Source organism: Procambarus clarkii, chromosome 22 (genome assembly GCF_040958095.1).
Source record: "Procambarus clarkii isolate CNS0578487 chromosome 22, FALCON_Pclarkii_2.0, whole genome shotgun sequence".
In the NCBI taxonomy this organism is placed as follows: domain Eukaryota; kingdom Metazoa; phylum Arthropoda; class Malacostraca; order Decapoda; family Cambaridae; genus Procambarus; species Procambarus clarkii.
The window spans coordinates 11,345,679-11,356,316 of NC_091171.1; the positions used below are offsets into that span (position 1 = coordinate 11,345,679).

The window sequence follows — 10,638 nt, forward strand, 5'->3', positions numbered from 1 at the left end:
TCCAGGCAGCATGCTTCTCCCTTGTGTTTGAAACTGAACAAATACCTGCGTTCACAGTTCATCCTCGTCGCCAATGTGGTGTTTGTGTGTTACTGAGGAAGTCTTGGCTGTAGGGTTGATGTAAAGTCATGACTTGGTTACTGACTTTAATACTTAATATGATTACATGACTAGTAGCTACCAAGCTTGGCGGGCGTCCTGTATGCTCTCTTGTTTACCTTCTTTCTCTGGCGTCCCAGCCGCCGCACATAGAAAACGGATGGTACCATTTTCTGTGAACATGACAATACATACATATATACATACATACATACATACATACATACATACATACATACATACATACATACATACATACATACATACATACATACATACATACATACACACATACACACAGAGGGGCCTCGACTTACGATGCTAATCCGTTCCTAGAGACGGATCGTAACTCGAAATATCGTAAGTCGAAGCGATTTTTCCCATAAGAAATAAAGGGAATTGAATTAATCCGTTCCCCACCCTCCAAAATACAAACATACAAATACATTTTATACTGAATACATTGTTTTTTTCTAACTACAATACAGTACCTAAGCTGATCTTACCTTTATGAAGGGCTCTTGATGGCGTATGGAAGATTGTGATGAGGGGGGAGCAGGAGAGTTGTTACTGTTTGGAAGGGGAGTCCCCTTCCATTATAACATCAGGCAGTGAGGACCTTTCTGGTGTGCACTCCCTGGCACTTTTTGCCTGCATACCACTAAGACCTGGTTGTGGTTCAGTGCTTGTTTGTCTCACTACAAATTTGTCAAGATACATTTGTTTTTCCCTTCGTTTTAACATTTGTCTGTAATGATGCATCACTGTCATTGAATAGGTTAAGTCAACAGCCTACTGCAGCTTGATTTGGGCGAGTCGTTTCAGTAAAGGTTTGCAATTCTTCCCATGCTGCACACATTTTCTTAATTGTTGAGGAAGAGACATTCTGTACTCTTGTTTCTGCTCTACGGTCATCCTTACATGGGTTTTCATATGTTGAGCCTTACCACTGACTTTCCTGGAACTCATGGCGTGATATATAATAATTACTTTAATGTTCAAAATGCAAAAAATCACCACAAACGCAGAATTTCTTATAGGCGCGATCGTCACTAAGCCAGCAGCTGTAGTAAACCGAGGCAGGTCGGACCGCGTGACCGGGAACCACGCGCGCGGTCGACCCGAACGTGTACCAACAAATATCGGAAGTCGAATCGCATTTTTTTATCAAATTTACATCGTAACTCGAAATTATCATAAGTAGGGGCAATTGTAAGTCGAGGTGCCACTGTGTGTGTGTGTGTGTATTATTATATATATATATATATATATATATATATATATATATATATATATATATATATATATATATATATATATATATATATATATATATATATATATGTCGTACCTAGTAGCCAGAACGCACTTCTCAGCCTATTATACAAGGCCCGATTTGCCTAATAAGCCAAGTTTTCATGAAATAATTGTTTTTCGACTACCTAACCTAACCTAACCTAACTTTTTCGGCTACCTAACCTAACCTAACCTATAAAGATAGGTTAGGTTAGGTTAGGTAGGGTTGGATAGGTTCGGTCATATATCTACGTTAATTTTAATTCCAATTAAAAAAAATTGACCTCATACATAATGAAATGGGTAGCTTTATCATTTCATAAGAAAAAAATTATAGAATATTTATTCAGGAAAACTTGGCTTATTAGGCAAATCGGGCCTTGCATAGTAGGCAGAGAAGTGCATTCTGGCTACTAGGTACGACATATATTATATATATATATATATATATATATATATATATATATATATATATATATATATATATATATATATATATATTAAATACAGTACATATATATATACATATATACATACATACTCACACACACACAGTGGTACCTCGGAATACGAGTGTCCCTGTATACGAGTTTTGCTGCATACGAGCAGGATTTTCAGAAAATTTGCCTCGGAAGGCGAGGGTGATGATACACGTACAAGCCAAGTAGCGCGTGGTGGCACGGCGATCGCGCCTCAGTTTACCAGTGCCTGTGTCCAGTGACTATTGTCACGGGGGGTGAGCCGGGGCTCTGCTAGCACTCAGCTACTAGGGGCTCAAAAGACCGAATTTCTGATCAGGGGAAGGAAGACACCAAGCCTTGGGGGCGTAATTTTATTGACATGATAAATAATTCTGCAGAAGTAAAACAGGCTTTTAAATAGGACTTAACAAATGTATAACATAGCCGTGGCTAACGCAAAGTACACGAAACAGCTTAAATTGTACACCCGTAGTAAAACGTAATCTTATAGCCTAGTAACAAACTCTGCAGAAACCTAATGTCCTAATGTCTAGAATTAGCAGTGAGGCGAATGTAACAAATCTAATACTAAGTATAACAGGACACCAAAGTGAACAACATAACATAAGGGAAACCCTAGCTGGAGAATAATCAGGCGGCAGAAAACATAGTGACTGGGGAAGCCTGATATGTATTTGGAGAAGAAAATAACCCCAGGCCAGAGGCCGAGCCGCCAAGGAAGGAATTACCTGACAAGGTAGGGCTTACTAGTAGAATGTCTGTAAAGTCAAAGTAGTAGCTGCGGACAGCGGAACACTTGGGGACGGGCGCTGCACCCCCCCCCACCCATCCCCAGTGAAACGGGAGGAAAACGTGAGGACCAACGACTGACGTAGTCAGAACCGTGAGAACTGGCAGCCAGCAGAAAGGGGGAGGAGGGTGGGCGCTTCGTGAATCTTGGACCTGGTCGGGAGAGGGAGTGAGAGCGGGACCTGACTTCCCGCGCCTTTTATGCCACCCAGGCTGGCCGCACCACGCCTGCGGGACGCGATGCGCAATTGTCTCTTCCTTCCCCCGTCAGAAACTCCACCGCCTTTCGTCAAAAGGCAGTGGGCCATTTTCTGATCAGGGGAAGGAAGACACCAAGCCTTGGGGGCGTAATTTTATTGACATGATAAATAATTCTGCAGAAGTAAAACAGGCTTTTAAATAGGACTTAACAAATGTATAACATAGCCGTGGCTAACGCAAAGTACACGAAACAGCTTAAATTGTACACCCGTAGTAAAACGTAATCTTATAGCCTAGTAACAAACTCTGCAGAAACCTAATGTCCTAATGTCTAGAATTAGCAGTGAGGCGAATGTAACAAATCTAATACTAAGTATAACAGGACACCAAAGTGAACAACATAACATAAGGGAAACCCTAGCTGGAGAATAATCAGACGGCAGAAAACATAGTGACTGGGGAAGCCTGATATGTATTTGGAGAAGAAAATAACCCCAGGCCAGAGGCCGAGCCGCCAAGGAAGGAATTACCTGACAAGGTAGGGCTTACTAGTAGAATGTCTGTAAAGTCAAAGTAGTAGCTGCGGACAGCGGAACACTTGGGGACGGGCGCTGCACCCCCACCCCGCAGGCCAGCAGGCCGGACCCCCCCCCCCGAAGGGCGAGTGCCCGCTGGCCGCGAGGGAAACCTCAGGGAGGCAGAGCAACTACGCTACAAAACTAGGAAGGAAGGAGGACAAACTGGAGGAGCTCGCACATCGCCTCGATTTATGCCCCCTGGCCTTGGCCCGTGGGCGACGGTCGGTGAAGGTGGGGGGCAGGGGCGGCTGTAGCAGCCGCGGCAGGGTCTGCCTCGGTGGTTCCCATGCCCTGAAGGCTTGTGACATGAGAGGGCCCCCGAGCCTGCGCGATGGGCGCCTGCAGCGTCGTCCAATCGTCGGCCGAAAAAGGTGGAGGCTGCGACGCTGTGCCACCCGCCGCTTTGCCGGCAGTGGCCTCTGGGAAGTGTGGTCGCCGTGCACATCAGAGCCGCCCGAGGAGGCCCCCGAGGGGGGGGGAGGCGAAGCGAAGGTCGGCTGCGTCCTCACCCCACTGCGCTGTTGTCCTCACGCGACGTCGCCCGAGCCCTCTTCCGTGTTGCAGTTGCTGCGTGATCCGGCTTCTCGCTACTGCGGAAAATGAAAAAGTAAGCATCGACAGGTCTAACGGGGAAAAACAGGCAGGGAGGCCCGGCTGCCGCACCGGCAACCGTCACATACACAAGTAGACAAAAGCAAGGTAAAGTTAAGTGTCCATAGTGATTGAGAATACCGGACATAGCCAATGCTATCGTAATAAAACCAATGTAATAAACTCTGAGCAGTTAAAATAGATTAAGAGAGTAATATTCATGTATAGATTGAACAGTAATATTCATGGTATAGTTTGGTTATAATAAGACCGTATTACTCATTGTATAGTTTGTTTATATTAAGACAGTATTAATCGTGGTATAGTATAGAAGAATTCAAACAATAATAATCTCAAAAGTAAAAACAAAATTAATTGAGTATCCCACTAGAAATGTACACTGCTTTAACACTGCAACAGTGTTATTAAGTAAATACCGGGCATAACTGGAGCTGGACTATGTAACAAATTAATCTTAGAAACTTAAATAATATAAATAACATAGCGAGGCCAAAACAGTAAGAAAGGCATAAGGCGTAAGCAGTGCTAGAAACAGAATAAATAGCGGAGTAAATACAAGACAAACTGAAACTGAACAAGTAAATAGCTTAAGACCGTATTATAATATACTTGTATTTAAGCTGAACAAATAAAAGATATAATATACTTGATTTAAGCTGAACAAATAAAAGAGTAAACAGTGATAATCATGGATAATTTGGGTAGATTAAAGCAGGACTATACAAGGTATAGGATGGTTAGGTTGAACAGTAATATAGGCATGGTATAGTTTGGATAGATTAAAATTGTAAAGTTCATGGGATAGATTGGTTAATTAAACAGTACTTATTCATGGAATAGATGGTCTAGAGTAAACCAATAATAGTCTCAAAAGTGAAAACAAAATTATTTGCATATCCCACGGTAATGGACACTGCCTTAACGCTGCAACAGGAATAGTAAGTAAATACAAGGCATAACTGAAAGCTGAACAAAGTAATAAAATAATTTAGGGAACTTAAATAAATAACATGGCGTAGCTCACCCAAACCGACAGACCGCTCTACGGCATGCGCCTACCCTGGAGGAGTAGAACAGAACAGTGAGAACGGGAGGGGAATAATATATTCTAATAATAGAATAAGACCGTAATATAATGTACTTGCATATAAGCTGAACAAATAAAAGAAACAGTGGTAATCATGGGAAGATTTGGTAGCTTAAAGCGGGATTAATCAAGGGATAAGATGGTAGGATAAACAGTAATGTGCATGGTATGGTTTGGATAGCGTAAAACTGTAATGTTCAAGGGATGGAATGGTTATTAAAACAGTATTAATCAAGGGAGAATGGCTAGCCTAGCAATAATATTCTCAAAAGTGAAACAAAATTAGTTGAGTATCCCACAGCAATGGACACTGCATTAACGCTGCTAGAGGAATAGTAAGTAAATACAAGGCATAACTAAGCTGAACAATGCAATAATTAATTTAGAAACTTAAATAAAAGATAATAACATAACATAGCCCACCCAAGCGGACAGACCGCCCGACGGCATGCGCCTGCGCTGGAGGACAGGACAGGGAAACAGGAGGGAACGTGTACGTGCAGGAACAACAGGCGGCTACCGAGTGGACGAGACGTCAAGGTACAAACGGGCCGGTCTACCCCGACCAGGCCAAACGGCTGGGGCGAACATAACGTGGGACACCGGGGCCAGCAAACACCTGGGGATGAACAAACCGGGATACACCGGCCAGCCCAAACGACTGGGTACGAACAAGCCGGGATACACCGGTCATCCCAGACGACTGGGTACGAACAGATCGGGCTACACCGGCCAGACTGAACATCCGTGTACGAACAAGCCGGGCTCCACCGGCCAGACAAAACGTCTGTGACGAGCAAGCAGGGCTGCGCCAGCCAGACAAACAGCTGAGACGAACAAGCTGGGCTACACCAGCCAGGCAAACGACTGGGACAAACAAGCTGAGCTACGCCGACCGGACAAACAACTGGGACGAACACGCTGGGCTTCAACAGCCAGATAAACGACTGGGAAGAACAAGCTGGGTTACACCAGTCAGGCAAACAACTGGGACGAACAGACTGGCTTCAACAGCCAGACGAACGACTGGGACGAACAAGCAGGCTAAACCAGCCAGACAAACGTCTGGGACGAACGAACTGGGCTACACCCGCCAGACAAACGTCTGGGGCGAACGAGCTGGGCTACACCAGCCAGACAAACGTCTGGGACGAACGAGCTGGGCTACACGAGCCAGACAAACGTCTGGGCGTACGAGCTGGGCTACACCAGCCAGACAAACGTCTGGGCGAACGAGCTGGGCTACACCAGCCAGACAAACGTCTGGGGCGAACGAGCTGGGCTACACCAGCCAGACAAACGTCTGGGACGAACGAGCTGGGCTACACCAGCCAGACAAACGTCTGGGGCGAATCGAGCTGGGCTACACCAGCCAGACAAACGTCTGGGGCGAATCGAGCTGGGCTACACCAGCCAGACAAACGTCTGGGCGAACGAGCTGGGCTACACCAGCCAGACAAACGTCTGGGCAAACGAGCTGGGCTACACCAGCCAGACAAACGTCTGGGGCGAACAAGCTGGCCTACGCCGGCCAGACAACAACTGGGACGAACAAGCTGGGCTACACCAAGCGGCCAAACGTCTAGGGACGAACAGGCTGGGCTACACCAGCCCGACAGACAAACTTCTAGGACAAACAGGCTGGGCTACACCAGCCAGACAAACTTCTAGGACAAACAGGCTGGGCTACACCAGCCAGACAAACGTCTAGGACGAACAGGCTGGGCTACACCAGCCAGACGAACGTCTAGGTCGAACAGGCTGGGCTACACCAGCCAGACAAACGTCTAGGACGAACAGGCTGGGTTACACCAGCCAGACAAACTACAGGGACAAACAGGCTGTGCTACACCAGCCAGACTAACGTCTAGGAACGAACAGGCTGATCTACCCCAGCCAGGCAAAACGCCTAGGTACGGACAAAACGAGCAACACCGGACGGACAAACAACTGGGACGAACAAGCAGGGCATCACCGTCCAGACAAACATCAGAAGAACATGCCGGACGACACCGGCTGACGCAAGTCAGCCAATAACAAGAAAGTGTTGGGCCTACCCACCGGGGCACTGCCGCCACAAGGGCGTCTCCTGCCCGAGGGCGAGAAGGGAGAAGGACAGGAAGGAAGCGAACACAGCCCAAGGCAAGCGCTCCTGGAGCTCCATGCCACGTGGGTGATGCCGTCCTTGGCATGGGCCCCTAGGGTCGGGCCCTAGGGACAAAGACAACTAAAAACCCGGCCAGGAGGCGTCGCCACCAGGGTGACGCCAGGACGCTCGCAGGGAGCCTGGCCGGTCACGCACGTCCAAGCGCATCACGAACCCTGGCCCCTAGGGCCAGCCAAGAGGGCGCAACAAACCAGGTTCCGGGGAAAACGCCTGGGACGGGGAAGGAAACGAAGGGCATCCTTGGGGCGAGTGCTTCACCGAGCTCCAAGCCACGTGGGCGCCGCCTACCGGGCTTGGGCCCCAGGGCTCAGAACCCCGGGAACCGCCGCGTGGCGTCGCCACAGAGGGCGATGCCAGACCACAGAAGGAGCCTGGCCGCGCACGCACGGCCAGGCGCGGGCGAAACATGGCCCCTAGGGCAAGCCTAGGGGCACAGCAAACCGGGGAGGGCACACCTGGGACGAATGGTCCACCGAGCACGCAATAGGGCCGGGCCCCAGGGCACAGGACCACCGAAACCAGGCCACAAGAAGTCGCCGCAGATAACCAGCGCACCAGTCCCGACCTGGAGGAACGCCAGCAACCCCAGGGAGGCAAGCAGGCGGAAGGCCCTAGGGAACTAGCTAAGCGGCACGAACGGGCCGCGAGGGACGGCGCAAACACACGCCAGCACTGGGGGTAGTCCTGACTAACTTGTACAGGAAACTCTCTTACCTTAGGGTTTGCTGGGTAGGGCAGGGGGCCCCTGCGGTACCGGCCTGGGATGTGGAAGGCCCCAAAGGATCGGAGAATATCAGTTGTGGGACCATAGTAGCGGAGAGGGAGCCCGATTGCTTGAGAAATCCCGTGTACACAGTAAACAAAACGTAGAAGTGGTAAGGGTACTGGCCCACGTGTCGATGAGGCGTGGTGCTGAGCGTGGAGCCGCTTCGTGAATCTTGGACCTGGTCGGGAGAGGGAGTGAGAGCGGGACCTGACTTCCCGCGCCTTTTATGCCACCCAGGCTGGCCGCACCACGCCTGCGGGACGCGATGCGCAATTGTCTCTTCCTTCCCCCGTCAGAAACTCCACCGCCTTTCGTCAAAAGGCAGTGGGCCATTACTCAGCCCCTCCGACTCCCGGGATTAACCGGAGTCTCCTTGGTCACACAGGAGAGAACCAACAATGCACACCTCCGCAGGTCTTTGCTTCCACCACAAAAGGGGGTGCCACTGATTCACCCTGGATGCCCTTCAGTCAAACACGGGGAAACTGCTGTTAACAGTTCCAGCCTGTACCTGTGGAGGAGTGAAGGAAGACTCAGGCTTACCTTATAACAATAACCTCCCTGAGTCTTGCCTGCCAGACAAAAAGGTTGCAGGAACTCCTTTCCTGCCTGTCTTCTCTATCTTCTTCTTAACAAGGTCGCCAGCTGGGTTATTATATCTGCACCCTAGCGATGCAGTTCAGTGGGCGTATTATATATTGTTTGTTGCCAGAAGGTTGCTACTCCCATAGGTTTGCTATTAGACTGTCGGCCTAGGGTACTCTCCTAGGAAGGTCTGTGCGGCTTTACCTCTCTCTAGCCACTACGTTATTAGTTGCCACCATTCAGGCACTGATACTGATCGGATGGCTAAGGGTACACTTTTATATAAGTCTATGCTTTTTTACCACTCTCCAGGCAATAAGAACCTCTATAGAGAACGTGGTGTTCCCTAGGTGGTACTATGATAACCTTCGTGTATGCTCATAGAGAAATATTATAAAGGAGGCACACTTAAACACAATGATAAAAGTGTGAATTTACTGACGCAAATTACATGATCACATATACAGTCACAAGTAATACATGAATATGAAAATAAGGATAATAAGTCTGGAGATCGTCAGCCTCTTCTTCCACGACCTCCAACACTCCTTCCACTGAGCAGAAAGACAGGAGTCCCACACTTATTTATTTATTTATTTATTTATGCATATACAAGAATGTACATAAGGAACGTGAGGATACAAATATATGGTAATTACAGTCTTGTAAAGCCACTAGCACGCGCAGCGTTTCGGGCAGGTCCTTAATCTAAGAAAATTTTAAGGAGGTAAATACTTGCAAAATTTATAGACAAAAAAATGATAACAGATTACATGAAATGAAAAAAAAGAAGATGAGAGAAAATTGTAGGTACAGTATATTAAAGCACATAGGTAGCTAAGATTGATTGCAATGACAGCTTGAATGGTAGTTGACAAAAAATTGGTAGGCACAATACAGCAGGAAACAATATAAGATTGATTGCAATGACAGCTTGAATGGTAGTTGACAAAAAATTGGTAGGCACAATACAGCAGAAACAATATAAGATTGATTGCAATGACAGCTTGAATGGTAGTTGACAAAAATTGGTTGACAAAACTCTCTCACAGGAGGGCCTCTTCACCACGTCGGTGCCTCTTCTTCACTGTCCTGCTATCCATACACACTGTCCTCTCTGACAGTCCTGGACACAAGCTGCCTTGCAGCCTATTCTACTACTAAAGTATTAATGTCCTATTGCCACATACATAAGTAAATATTGTGGCCTAACTAGCCTACTCACACAAGGGGTAATGGGAGGGAAATTTGATCTACCTTACATTCCTGGCTCACGACGCCTGTCCCTCGATGGTGTGAGGTTCTCACGCTTCCTGAGTCGATCCTTGATGATCCAGGAACGTTCCACAGGTCCTCAGGTGTCGTGGAGCCTTCGCGTCGTCGCCGTTCCAATCCCAGAGATTCAGCTACCCCAATCCTGGTTCATCAATGGGCACTGAGCTAATCACCATTTTCCCACACTCGCCCCTTCCACAAGGCGTTGCTCCTTGTCCTAGGAACGGTGTCGTCCCTCCAAAATCCTCAGTGGATGTGACCCGGTCACAGCTAGGCCTGCCCGCCACACCTTCCAGGCCCTCACGTCCAGCGTCGTCGCCGAAGATTTTCCAAGTTTGGCACTCCTTTGCTCAAAGAACTTGGTTCCTTTTTGCTTCCCAGAAGCGCGAGGCTCCAATATATAAGGTGGGCTGTGATGGAAAGCTGTAATCCACTAAGAAAGGCTTGTAGAGCCTCAAATCCTTGAGAGCTGACCGAGGTGCGTCCTCTCGCCTCCACGGTCAGGTCAACTCTGACGTTGGCGCCGCCCGGGGCACTCGGTGACGTCACGGCGGGCTCTGATTGGTCGCCCGCGACCTAAATCCTGGTCACGGCATCATGAAAAACAGTCTCCATGGCGTAGTGGTAAGACACTCGCCTGGCGTTCCGCGAGCGCTATGTCATGGGTTCGTATCCTGGCCGGGGAGGATTTACTGGGCGCA

At 48.2% G+C, this 10,638-nt stretch overlaps 1 long non-coding RNA gene across 1 annotated transcript; it reads right to left on the reverse strand.

The window, feature by feature from the left end:
- Positions 1-4,003: 4,003 nt before the first annotated feature.
- LOC138367652 (uncharacterized) lies at positions 4,004-8,791 on the reverse strand. Its single transcript, XR_011229386.1, has 2 exons — positions 8,026-8,791; positions 4,004-4,035 (listed from the first exon to the last, which is right to left on the reverse strand). It is a non-coding gene; the product is annotated as an uncharacterized lncRNA (long non-coding RNA).
- Between the last annotated feature and the right edge of the window lie 1,847 nt (positions 8,792-10,638).